Genomic DNA, 14,913 nt, shown 5'->3' on the forward strand with positions numbered 1-14,913 from the left:
TTCAAAAATGCAACTAAGTGCATATACTAACACTTGTACACTCTTCACCTTACTATTTTTGCACAACTAGTCCCCTCTTCCTTTTGAATTGAATTTGGCAAGGGTACACACACACACACACACACACCAACTTCCACAAAGCAAGTGCTAACTACTTTGGACAGGTGGCCTAGCAAAACTTGGTAAAGAGGGATTAGAGTCAATTTACCAAATAAGAAAGGGATGATTTAACCTTAGGCTTTTAATATCTCCACTTGTTAATTAAAAACCATAGACTCACCTTTAAATTTACTCGTCCGGATGCAAGTTCTTTGCACTATCCTTTGGGGGCCTTATGAAGTGGACTCGAGCTAGATCCTACCTACTGATTTGGCCTACCTCCTAGTTTAAAACCTGCCAAATTAGGAAGAAATTTGGTAAAGGTTAAACTCACGCTTGGGCCTTAGAACTTCACCATTTGTGCAAAACCTTAGCATAGTGCTTTGGAGATACCATGAAGTTGGTTTCAAAACATGCTAAAGTTAGATTGACTTTGGTAATTTTTAACGTTACCCTAACGCTTCCCACACATCATACTTGGAGCTCACTTGGAGTCTAATGAGTAATTCCAATTACTTGAAATTAGCACAATAAGTTTCTATTTTTTCGACTCCTATAATTGCTCTAGGTGATCTCCTTTGTCTCGTATCTTTGATCAAGGTTGTTCAAGATAGATTCATCTTTCCTTGACTTGTGTTTTTGATTGAGATAGCTACACAGCAATTATCCTTGCTCTTTTATAGACTTCTCTCCTTTGGTCCCAAGTTGTTGACCTAACTAAGTCTATAAGTACTTTAATCAATCCCTCTTATTCTCTTTTATTTTCGCCAGACTTAAGTGGCCAAATTAAGATGGAAATCACGTTTAGAAGGTTAGAAATTGTTATGGAATTGATATTCTATTATTTATTGCAGTTGGCAGGTGGAAAAGGCTTGGCCGATCTAGGCCTATGCCAATAAATATATTTTGTACATTTTATTATTCAAGTGCTCTTTTATGAGCTTTGGCCATTTATGTCCGACCGACCAATTTGTACTCACTTTCACCATTCAAGAAATCTTATGTGCATCTGCCGCACGTGTCAAAGCAAGGTACTTGCCGTACACCGTGTGCGAGCCACAAATGGATGCAACACACAACCAAATTAATCTATCAAGCTCAAGAGAGCAAGGGTGTGTCAATTACCGCCCTACGCTCGCCTTCGTGGAGGATTCTTCACCGCAAAGAAGAGGGAGCTACCGCAGTGCCGCGCTCAATTGCCTCACCGCCGCAGTGCCATTGCAATGCTCGATCACACTCTCTTCCTCCCCCCCTCTCTCTCTCTCTCTCACACACACACACACACACACACAGACACACACAAGTAGATGAAGAAGAAGATGGAGATGGAGCAAGAGCACTCTTCAATTGCACAAATGAGAGACTGAGTGATTTTTAGGTTTATGTGACTTTTATATGAGCTCGCCCATTCACACTTGGGCGCCCATGCTTAGCCAACTAACCCTTGAATGTTCCAGTTAGAGTGCGTCGCTCATTGGCGATCACTCTTACCCTTTTCCTATTTGACTGACAAGTCCGGCCCATGACTACTAGAAGTGGACGTCGGTGGTTAACATGCCCCCCTTCCTGTGTAGATTTCATCCTCGGAATCTAATAGTGTAGCATCGGGATCCACGATAGGAGTATCTGTGTCAGAAGAAAAACAACATTGTGAAAGCTCAAAGGCAGCATGTGCAGGTGTGCAATAAGTGAGATGCATACATGATATTCTAGGAAATGCAAAAAAAAATCATGAATTGTAACATTGCCAACTAGAACAAGCGTAGTACTTGAATGAAATGCATTTGAGTTAAGGTCTATTAGGTGACTCTAAGAGAAGTACACAAGAGCTAGGGCTAAAGTAAGTACTAGATTGACCAATGTTAATTAAAAAATGTCGACTAAAGAGTAGTTAACCCTAGGAATGCTCGTCGGGGTCTAAAGACTAGTGATCTGGTCACTTATCTATACTATATATAATGGAGCTTAAAAATTTTGAGCAAGGAGAAGGCATCCAGGTGTCACACTCTGGTGCATTTCAAAGGAAACCTTAAGAAATGCAAAAGTGAAATGTAGAAAATGAGAAGTCTGTGTCCTCTAGAAATGTAAAGTAGAAAACTTAGTACTTTATCTATATTTATAATATTTTTAGTTCTTGGGAAGGGCATGGAATTTCACTTCATCAAGTGACTACTTTTGTTTTCTAAAGCCATTTGAAGGGTGGGTTTACTTTGCATTTTGAAGGCCATAAGTACTTCCCTTCATGTGTCATCTAAGGCTATGGTCATGCGAGGCTGACCGCTATATCAATCAGAAATTTTTGATAGCGTGTAGCTTTTCACTGGCTTACTATGCCTAAAAGAGCATAATTTCCAAACTACATCTATTTCTTTCCGGTCAGTCCTCTCTCTCTCTCTCTCTCTTGTTTGCATCTCACTCTCTCTCACTACTTGCTGCTCCTCGTGATGTTTTGTATTGTCGTGCCTGCCTTAGTTAAAACTATCGAGGCTTATAGACAACTAAGCTTTGCGTGACCATGTCCTATTGAACCACCCTTTGTAGGATTGCACAGACCTTCCATGCCGTAAATGATATCTCTCCAACCTTAGTGCTCAAAGCTCAATAGTTGTACGCATGTATCTGTGTTTTTGTGTGTGTGTGTGTGTGTGTGTGTGTGTGTGTGTGTGTGAGAGAGAGAGAGAGAGAGAGAGAGAGAGAGGGGGGGGGGGGTGATAGGGCTCTCACACTAGCGCAAGAGAGAGAGAGAGGGGAGCGACGATCAACAAAATCCACAATCAAGAATCAAGAATCAACATCGACATCTACAAAATCGAGAATTGACGTAGTTGAAAAATTTTGATCCGGAGAATCCAAGGTAGAAGGCATGCAAGCCCAAGGCAAGAGCGGACCTCAACAAATAGCAAAGGTGGACGACGGTAGGCAACTTTGGAAAATTTTGGCTATTTTTAAGGTCTTTACGCTAGATTTTTTGCTCTTGCCTTGGGTTGACTCAGAATTCAAAGGTGAATCTCAAAATTCATAGGTGGGATTGCACTAAGCCTAAGCTTTTTCAAGCGCTTAAAGACAAATTAGAACTTTTGAAGCAAATCTAAAAAATTTGTAAGGGGGGTTGTGAGGACTATGTTTTTTCCACAAAATTTAGAGGCAAATTTACTATATTTTAAGGCTTTTGCACTAAACTTCTCCAGATTCTCTAAACATTAATTTAGGTTCATTGAACCATCTTGATTTTAAAATTTAACTTTGTGATGTTAAGTTGTTAGCCTTTTTACATCCATGGCTTTTTTGGAGCATAGCAATGTTGTATTTTTTATGTTTGTAATTTAGTACAACTCACTCTTACAAGTGATAAGTGAGTGCTGGTAAAAACAAAGGTTTTTGAAAAATTAGAGGTAAATTTGTAGGTGGGATTATACTAAACCTAGGTTTTTTCTTCCAATTGTTGTGAGTGTCCTAACCTTCAAATTAAATCTTACGAGTGTGTGGCCCATCCTATGGATGGAGAGAGAGAGAGAGGGAGAGAGAGAGAGACCCTTTTCTTTGTGCCCAATCCACTCTCTTTCTTGCTTTATCTTGGTCTCCAACTCCCATCCCCTCCAAGCCCTTTCCTTATGTCACGTGGCACGGGCCTCCAAGGTGCATTAGATATAGTCAGGGAAATTTGTAGGTGGTTTTCTTGAGGACCTACGTACACAATATTTTTTGCTATTATTCAATAGTCCATTATCTATACTCTTTATGATGGAGCTTGAAAAATTAGAGGAAGGAGAGGGTCTCCACGTGTCGCCTTCTGTTTGATTTGCACGGCATGTTGGATCAATACCGAAATTGAGTTGTTGAGTCCCTGTTGTTGTCGTCCTTGCTATAGACACATTAAAGAGCCTTCAAACATTACATGAAGTACTCCAAATTCACTGCAAATCTATTCTTTTCCAATGCCTTGAAATAGTCAAAATCGTACATTTGACATCGTGTTAACCTGTGTGTGTGTGTGTGTGTGTGTGTGAGAGAGAGAGAGAGAGAGAGAGAGAGAGAGAGAGAGAAATTGTGCAAATTGACCCTTTTTCAACAACGTGCAAACTATAGCACCCAACATTGCACTCCTGACAACTTGCGTGTGTGTGTCCGCATACGTGTGTGCACTTTGTGCACCCAACAATTGTACTCTTGACAACTTGCGTGTGTGTGTCCGCATACATGTGTGCACTTTGTGTGTGTGTGTGTGTGATCATCAACGTGTGTGCCAAAAGATAAACACACACACACACACACACACACACACACACACACACACACACAGAGCACTCTGCCACTAGCAACTAGACAAAGAAAGAGAAAGAATGAGGTGGGCCACTAGGACCAAAACCAAGAACTTGACTAGGGTAGCTACTGGTGATCACATATAGGTATGATAGGCCAAGCGGTGGTGCTGCAAAATTTAGCAGTAGTAACTCGGTTGTGAAGAAGAGTTGAATAAGGGACATACACTAATTGCCAGTGGGGAGCGCTTGGTAGTAGCAAATGGGTGGTCAAGGCAATGGGTGTACATGGGTTTGCTCAAGCCACTGAGTGTTGGGCCTGATAGAGAGAGGAAAGAGCTAATGGATTAGGTGTGAGCATCTCTAGTCATGACTCAACAGACTGTGTGTGTGTGTGTGTGTGTGTGTGTGTGTGAGAGAGAGAGAGAGAGAGAGAGAGAGAGAGAGAGTTACCTTGGTAACTTGGTAGCCCTTCAAAAGTGACCTCAGAGCGTGACACCAACCAAAACCTATCTTGCTTCAACCAATAGAGGGTCATGAAAAGCATGTCTATTAGCAAGTCAGGGTTTTGATAGCATGGCGCAACAAAAGTAAGCTAGTAGAAATCTGGTACATTGTCGTTGGTTGATAAGCAAGGAGATATGGGAAGTTTGAATTTATTAGAAGTCATGTGAAGGATGAGTCATTCGCAATCGTTTAACTAAAAATACTCCATGTGCTCATTAAAAGAGAGAGAGAGAGAGAGAGAGAGAGAGAGAGAGAGAGCTATCCAACAAGCCCTCAACTCAAAAGAATTGAGAAAGAGGGAAAAGGTGGAAAAAAAGATAGTAAGATGAATCTTGATCTCAAGATCGAATATGAGAAAGAGAGGGAAAGAGACAAAAGGCATAACTACACATTGCTATCTTGCTAGAGTGATTCCAAGGACTATCGTTCCATTCTCCTCACACGTGGACGAGCAGATGAACACACACACACACACACACATACACACACACACACCTACCTATATATGACCTTGTGTGTGTGTGTGTGTGAGAGAGAGAGAGAGAGAGAGAGAGAGAGAGAGAGATTTCCAATGCCGTGATTTTCTTGGCCGTAGCAATGCGCGGGTCACATACTAGTACCACTTAAGTGTGATCAACATAAAATACAAGGAAGTTTGTGCTATTTGCTTTCTCTTTTCTCTTTTCTCTTTCTCTCTTTTTGGTTGTTTTCATAGTTGCTACAAGTAGCTGGGGGACTCGAGGTCTCAAATACTAGCAGTTGGGAGACTCAAGGTCTCAAATAAACTAGCCGGGAGACTCGAGGTTTCAAATACTAGCTTAACACATGGACTTCCACAACACAAGTCACACTTAGGTGGAATAAGCTAGAGAGAACTATATCCTCAAAGCCTAAAACATACTAAAGTTACTACAATTAATAGACTATTTAGGAGTTAAAGTTAGCAATTAAGTGGCTTAGTTTGGCCTAAGGTCCTGAAACCTACTTAAAGCCAACTAATAGACCAAACTCAAAGAGAGGAACAAGGTACCAGAAGTTTGAAAAAATTATAGCATCTAAATTGGCAATGTCACAACTTCATGAATTTTATGCATTGTTAGAACTCAAATGACAAGATGCAAACATGTAACTATGGAAAGCATAGATAAAAGGAAGTAGTACACCTGATATAATGGAGAAAATTTGTTATAACATGGAAACATCCATTGTCGTTGTCCTTCGAGGGCATCTTTATGTAGTCACAAGCTGCACAATAGTCACCACCAAACATCCACCTTCCAAAGGCACATCAATGGGAAAAAAGAACTTTGCTAATCACTAAACTCTAAAATAGAAACACTCCTATCGTACTAATCCTATCTACCCTCCATCACTTGAGTGATGAGGATCAAAGTAAGTGGAGTTTGGAGAGCTCGGTCGGTAGCTCTAAGGCTAAACCACCATCCTCATCATCAAGGCAGGTGTAATCCTCTTCGGTAAAAGCGTGTGTCTCGTCTATCCAATCACCATTATCGTCCTTGTCCTCTTCCGTGCAGAATTTTATTAGGAATGTCATGAGGCGTGCATACTCAGCCTAGGCAAAAGGGTAAACTTGGGAAATTGGGTGAACTTCCTCGATAGAATAGGGATCCGTCGTAGTCAAGAGGCGGACCAACCACTCTAACTCCTCAATATTCTCTCACAAGCGAGTGTTTCAATCGAATCCCATTCAGAGGAAATATGAGGATAACATAAATGCATTACTTGGGACACGTAAAAAGATTATTCGTAAGAATCAGCCATATATGTGAATACAAATAGAGGATGGTTAGGTGTTTGATGACGTAGGTTTCTATTTCAGTGTACCTGATGTGACATATGTAGGTCTGGGTCAATGATTTTGACTAGTATTGTGCAGGCTCGTTTGCTAATTGTTGTTGCTCTTTATTATTATTTATTTATTTATTTATTTTTTGTTATAAGCTAGGGTGGTTAGTTACTATATATCTATACAATCCCTAAAATTGGAAAGCTCAAGGGTCACAGAAAGAAGGGTAAGAGGGAAATAATTCAATATGCTGACGTGAATGAAGACTCCCCCCTTCCTTGGGTAGATCATACTTTAAAAGGATGTCATCACCTTTTGGAACCAGTTATTCCAATTGGTAATAGGTGAGGATTTTAGCCAATAGATCTCTACTACCTTGGGTGCCTCATTGAGTTGCAAGGGTGGTAAGGTACTCTCCCATGAACAAACTTGAAGTAGTGCATCAGGTAATAATTGAACAATGGGAGGTATCGAATCTTTTGTAGCTTCATGGAGGTGCCTATGGTAGGTGGAGTTTGTGTATAAGATTTTACCTCTATGGATGCATTACATGAGGAGCTAGAATCTTCATGGAACTCCCCCTTTGCTGAGCCAAGCCAAATAGATTGGTTTTGCCTTGGAACCCAAACTAGCTCTGGAATAGGTGTGTAGCATTCTGTGATCTTTCCCTTCCCACGGTCTTCCATAGGCTTTGGAATGACAAAGTTTCACTCACATGGTTTTGTAGTGGATAGGGAAGGATACAATTTACCTTTAGGTACCCAAATTCGATCATTTCCATCATAGTAGCCTTGGGCTTCTAATAGTTGTTTGAGAATCCAACATGATTTTCTTTTCACCTTCTTAACCTGAGTGGACGCCTTCCTTCCAGGTTTCATTTGTGAATTAACTTGAACCATAGGGGGATCCAATAACAATACCTTGGGGACCCATTGATATGTACCCTTGGTCAGATCACGTGGAGCCTTTGATGTAGTGTTGTCTTTCGTAGCCATGGAAGTTGAAGCTTTAGAGGGTTGTGCTACTGGCAAGGATGTTGTGACTTTTTGGATTGGAAATATTTTGTTGTTTTTTGTGTTATGAAGAGGTGAGATTTCAGGTGTTATTCCTTGAGCCGTAGGGCCATGAGTTGGTTTCTGCGTCGTCATACTCCCGATCTCCCAATCGATATTACATTTGACTGCAAACATCCTTTGCGCCCCAGGTGTATATTACCCTCCATAGTAGCAACATGCATGACCAAAAAGCTTTAAACCACGGTTCCGTTGTCATAAATAATAGGAGTGTGTAGGATTCCAAAAACAGTGGTCTTCTTCTTATTGATACTCTTGACTTGGATGGTGCTTGTGGATAGGGGTGGTTTTCTTAGCTGACACCAAACTCCATAGGATAACAAATTATGTTGAGCTTCCGTATCCAATAGTGTGTTATATAGTACTCTCCCATAGAGGCTATTTAGTTCAATTGGATATTGTAGAGGTGGCTCAGATTCCAATGAATCATCATTAGTATCTTCAAAAAACGCTTTCGTAATTCCCATATTAGCCTCTTGTTGGCTTCTAAGACGTTTTTGTCTTTCTCGAGTCTCAACTCTTGCTTGGATCTTTTTAAGCTCTGCCTGCTCTTTGACTGCTTTCTTTTGATGTTGTGCTAACTCTCGGTTTTGTCGTCTTCTAGCAGTGCGATTTAGTTTTGGCTTTTCTGCAATCTCTAGTTGGGCGAGGTCAAGGGTTGTGGACTACACCACATGAGATTTTGGAGGTGTTCACCCCAATTATCTACCAACTTTCGATGAGCATCACATGCCCCTACATAACTAAGCCAGTTTGCGGTAGATCTTTCTTTGTTTATCTTGGCTCTCATATTTTCTCGATATTGTCGTCTCTTGTATGACCTTCTTTTCTTGCTGCAGGTAGACATCCTACGTGTAGGATGTCTACAGGGGCTTATTGAAGTGAAAATCTGACTGTGGACATAGAGTGATGTTCCAATTGACTTAAGAGTTCCAGAACTTCTTTCAGAAGTAAAATTGGACCTTGTTTGACCTTTTGACGGAGCAAAGACTGAATTAAAACTTTCCCTGTAAACTGACAAACATTCGAGTGAAGTACAGTTCTAGATTAGCAGACCTAATCAAGAACATCCGAAGTGTATAAAGTACAGTAGTGGTTGAGGTTAACCCTCCAGTTATACCAATCATTACTAAGACCACCTCTAGCGGTTAAATGCTTTGATTCGATTGTCAAAATTAAACGCTTGTGTACATGTATAATCAGCGGCAAGGCAAGAAGTTGTGCGGAAACTGATCCTTTGTCAGGTGAGTGGTTGAATTTGTGATAAATTGCATTGCTAAGTTTGATGAATTTAAGATTAGGAAAACACATTCCTAGAGACCAAAAAGTGGCAGGTGATCAGGGTAGCTTAATGTCCACTGAGGAGAGTGTAACTCAGGCAAGGCTAGATCCATTAGCACCGATCATTGAGGAGGGTAGTGATACTGACACTTCATCAGATAACCTTCTTCATGATGGGTAGTCAACAGCCAGGAGGTTTCTCCGATGAAGGACCAATGCTCGGAGGAAGTACCTCCCAAAACCCTTTGAACGATGCCAAATTCACTATAATCTTCTTAAAAGGAACAAAATCGAGGGGAGCCCTAGTTTATTTTGACTATCGAGGACGCAAGTGTATTTGTATTGAAGAAAGGACGGCTTAGAGACTAAACAAAAATGACAAATCATGTGACGGAGGAATGTTATTATAACAAGGGATACGTGAGAGAGCGACCATATGCTCCCCAAGTTCAAGTAGCATGTCCTCAACTTCCACCGATGCCTAGGTACCAAGCAGGCAACCTACCAGGACCTGTAGGTGTAGAAAGACCGCAACCAGTATTGGGGCAACAGCCACCCCTACCAGGATTACGACTAGTCGACATAAGATACACACCAACAGTAAACGAGCCAGAAGAGAAGTCTTTGGTACCTATGCATGCATATTACAAAGATTCCAATAGATATGCTGCAAATCCTGTCTATTTCCACCCGAAGAACCCCCAACGCCAAAACGTTGGAGCATGATGGGCAGTACAAGACCACCAACAACTGCACAGACAACAGGAGAAAGAAGATATAGCTTGGATGAATGAACACTGTTGTTCATAGCCAACGGAGGCATGAGCGGTCAGACGCATGCATACCAACAAAGAGGAGCTCAAGGAGCACCTCAACAGCCTAAGGGACCTTGCTATAAGTGTGGTGGAGACCATTGGCTAAGAGACTGTCCTCATGATGAAATCATTAGAGTCAACGCATATTGCACTGAGTGTGGAATTACTCATTTGATTCCTGATTGCCCGAAGAACCCGAGCAAAGGAGCAAAAACTACCTTGAACATGCTGGAAGCAGTGCCTTCCAGTGGAGGGTCAGAAAACGAGACAATAATACCTATTCAGGCAGTGACACGAGCCCAAGCTCAAAGAATGACAAATGAACCCATAATTGAAGAGCCAAAAACTAATGTCCTAAGTTCAAAAATGAAAAATTAGAGAAGCACTTGGAAATAGAAAGGCGCGTATGAAAGCCAGGAGAGAACGAGAGAAAACGGCTCTGTCCGAGGAGTTAAAACACACAAAGGATAGATTAGAGCGGTTAGAGGATCTAACTAGTCTAAGCTCACATACTACGGCAACCATAGGACCCAAGGAAATAGTAGAACCCAAAAGTGTAGGATCAGGAGGATCAATGCTGGCAGGAAAAGTAAATGAGCAGTTAGATGCACTTTTAAAAGCATACGAAGCCAGACTCAAAAACAACCAAACCCAAGAGCAAAGATGGATGACTTATGCATATGCAGAAATAGAAAAACAGAGGTTGGAAATGTGTCAGAAGATGATTGAAACAACCCAATCCTTGATAGAAAACCCGCTTGGTAAACATGCAAGTTGGCACGAGGTACCAGCTCCAACCCCTATCAAACCAACTTTAGAGAAACAAGTAGACACGAAGGAGAGACTCACGACTGCCTCTGAGTCTAGGAGAGAACCTATCATAGTGCCAAATACAACAGATGAGACAATTGATGGTTTCCAACCTAAAACATTGGTAGAAATGGGTAAGGATTGTAATAGTCTAGATGACCTGTAGAAGCAAATCCGGGAAGCCAATGAAGCTAACAGGGTGAGCCACCAAATAAATAGCACGAGAAAAGAGAAAAATGAGATCTTACCTCCCATTGAAGAATTTGAGGCAAGATCACAAATGAACTTTGATATGCATTCACAAGGGGCCCGAGGGAGACAAGGGTTCAATTAGTTCGGGGCACAGCCAACCAGAATCGCTAAAAACTCTACCCTCTTACCTAGAGGAGTATGAAGCTAAGTCTGAGGTGAGAGCAATCCCATCTCAAAAACTTTCTTCCAACAGAGTGATGGATTCACAAGGGTTGATTGAGTTATTGTCCACCCCTGTGGCATGCACAATCACATTAGCCGAACTCCTGAGGTTACGACCAACCATGTGGACCACACTAGGTAAATGCTTAGAAAAATATGGAGTAAAAGACCCCACCTCGAAGCTTCAAGAAGGGATCAGAGAATTGGACAAGCCTCAACTAAACACTAGGCCAATACCTTTAAACAAGGTTGGAGAATATTGCGAGGGAGAAGATGGAAATACCACACTACCAGTAGAATTCCAAGGAGTAGTTTCCAAAGCTATTCTTGACAGTGGAGCAGGAGTCGCTATCGCCACCAAGGAAATCTGGAAAAAATAGGGAAAACCGGCTTTGAGAGCTACCATAATGAAATTTCAACCGGCAGATGGGTTCATGGAAAAGCCTCTAGGACTTTTAGAAAAAGTAATTGTCACCTCTTGCGGAATCGAGTATGAGCATACATTTGCAATAGTTGATTTCGACAAAAAGAACAATTACGAGATCATCTTGGGAAGACCATTCATGAGACAATTAAAGATGGTCCAGGATTGGGGTTACGACCACATATACCTCAGACATGGTGGGACTACAACCAAAATATACCTAAAAGACCATAGTTACAAAGATGTGAACTAGACACCAGTGGGAGAGTTTGATTCAGCTACATTGGCAGGGTCCGAACTCCCAGCATGGTTAGGGCAGAAAAAAGAGCTATGGATGTGCGAAGCTTCACATTGTGGGAGCTTAAAAAGAGAGGAATGCGTCTTAGAAAGAGCTATTGAGGACAAGGATTACATTCTGGAACCTTTTCCCGAAGATGCCTTAGAACCTCTAGAATGGAAACACATACTAGCAACATTGGATGTCTGTACCATTACAGATAGCCCAACGACAAAATTTTGCGATAAGGATGGCTATGATGTGCTACCCTATTACATGGTAAGCCTTATACCAACAAGAGATGAGAATGTAGACCCACTAGAACAAGAAGAGTTTTATGACTCCTCTGAGCATCTGGAGTTAAATAACGATGCAGATAACGAGTATTCAGATAGCTCAAGCGAGCGTGGGGAGACAACATTGAATATCAAGTTTTATGATTTTGCAAATCAACACCCTAGACGCCAGGAATGCTATAGAAAAAAAGAGCAGAAAACAAAATTAGAGAAAACTTGATGCCCATGATAAAAGATAAAACTCACTATCTCATGCTTGTCAAGGGAGAGGATTGTGTAAAAGACCAAATATCAGGAAGATTCTCAAGAGTTTGAAGGGAAAGGACCCTTGAGGAAATAAAACAAGCACAGGTGACTAAAACAGAAACAAGATTAAAAAAATCTCAACAATCAAAACAGGAAAAAACAAAAGACCCAGAGTAGACCAAAGTGGAGTGTAAAAAGAAATACCAAGAACTAAAACGGTCGTTACGAGAGGCATGGACTACTGAGGGAGGAAGTGATGCTAAGGAGGATTCAGAAAAAGAAAACATGAATGTACCATCCCACTATCGAAAATTCACCATCCAAGATAGAAAAATCATAATGACACCACCACTAAGGGAAAGAATAAACCAGGAATCTTACGATGGGCCGGAAAATGCAAAACAGATAGACCTCGTTGCGCCAGGCGAAAAGCCTCAGCCTGTCTATATAGCAACTGATTTAGAGCCTGAAGAAGAAGAACTCCTAACACAACTTCTCAAGAAGTATAAAGATGTGTTTGCATGGTCCTATAAAGACCTCAAAGGAGTTGATCCATTGATAACCAACATACAATTCCGTTGAAATCAGATGCCAAACCTAGCAGATAGCGTCCTTACACATATAATGACACATTCGCTAAACGAATCAAAGAGGAGATTGAAAAGCTGATGGATGTTGATTCATTTATGAAATCGAGCATACAGATTGGGTGTCACCCATTGTGGTTGTCCCCAAAAAGAACGGAAAGCTGCGTGTGTGTGTGTGAACCTCAAAAAAGTGAACGCAGCCACAATAAGGGATAATTATCCTTTGCCGATCACAAAAGATGTGCTTGAGAGGGTGGCTGGGAAATGGGCTTATTCCTTTTTAGATGGGTTTTCACGTTATAACCAACTGGCAATTGCAATGGAGGATCAACACAAAACAGCATTTGCCACAAAGTGGGGAATATATGCGTATAGAGTTATGCCTTTTGGCCTAACCAATGCATCAGCTACTTTCCAAAAGTTAATGACTCACGCGTTCAAAGAATACCTGAGAATATTCTTAGAAATATATATGGATGATCTCTGTGTCCACTCTCTTCTACGAGAAGAACATATTGACCATTTACAAAAGGTATTTGAGAAGTGCAGAACATATCGAATCTGTCTCAACCTGAAAAAGTGCATTTTTAAAACTTAATAATAAACTTTACAAAGTTGGATTTTATACCTTAGCCAAGGTCTAAAATGTGTAATGTCCGGTGCCCAACACCTTTGAGGCTCCACACTTATTGTATGCAACCCAGGTACATCAAGCGACCTATGCTTTACATCTTGGAGCTCTTATTGAGCCCGTAACACGTTACAATTATCACAATGGCTAAATAAATCAAGAAATTACAATACATGGCCATTTTGGAAAAATGTGAAAAGTGTGTAGCTCCAATCTTCACTGCTTCTTCATATTCATCTTTGATGTGCATTCATAAAGCTTCAATCTTTAGTAGCTCCTGTTAACTGACGTCGACTTAGTTAGCATTCATCCCTTCCGATTTTAGTACCCGTTCTTGGGCACTGTTGAAAAGTGTCCGTGGAGGTTGTGGATGGTTTTTGATTGGTTGTTGATGGGCTGATTGTCTTCATATGTCGTTGAATTTTTTGATGAGGTTCAATTTTTTGCAGCATCTTCATTGTCCGAATATGTCTGTTGTGAGATGATGTTGGATTTGTCCGTTGTAATAGCATAATGATGAGGCTACTATTTATTTACGAAAAGTATGTACAAGGGAAGTAGAATGATGAGGTTCTAAATTAGGGTCTAATACCTGAATGAAAAAAGGGAAAAAACCCAGTGGGAAAAAAAATACTTTTTGGGATAAGCCCATTATTAGAGTACTTATTAGCATGGAAAATATTAATAAAGTATTCAATGGATTTTTTGCTAATAGATATGGAATTAAAAGGGCAACAAATATGAAAGGGTAGCATGATGGAACATGGGTTTGCCTGTTGTAGTCCACTCAAGGTGCATAGGTGGAAGCAAAAAAGAGTGTCTAATGCATATGTCCAATGATGGGACATCCTATTTATACATACACAAAAATGCATGGAAAAAAATATGATGTGCAAGAAAGATTTTGAGGGGAAATTCAAAAAGATGGTGTAGCTATAAAATCATATGACATGGCTTTGCAAGCTGGCACCCCTTTAAGAATGGTTTTTGTTAGACGAGGATATGTGCTCTCATCTTACTGTGCACTGTGCGTGAGTGTTAGACTCTACGACACTCCACCAATTGTAAGTTAATAGACTTTGACTCTTATGCTCATCTCATCCAGCACGAGCAACACGACTTTAGATATGCTCAACTCTTCCAGCTTGAGCGTAAGCCTAATAACTGCGACTCTTAGTACAAAGTTTAATATGAATTGAAGCTTTGGGACTAATGATTTGCTCATTTTATGGCTCAGCAGCCCGGACTCTGACTTTGCCAAAGAGTAAATTTTGCTGGCGACTTGACTTTTTACATTCTTGTGCTTACTACAAACATTTCTTCAGGTAAAAGTAAGCTTGAATCCTCAAAAAGAGGATTAGTGAAGGACCAAGTTGGCATTGAAGGT

Source organism: Adiantum capillus-veneris, chromosome 10, assembly GCF_014529385.1.
Source record: "Adiantum capillus-veneris isolate H3 chromosome 10, ASM1452938v2, whole genome shotgun sequence".
Taxonomy (NCBI): Eukaryota; Viridiplantae; Streptophyta; class Polypodiopsida; order Polypodiales; family Pteridaceae; genus Adiantum; species Adiantum capillus-veneris.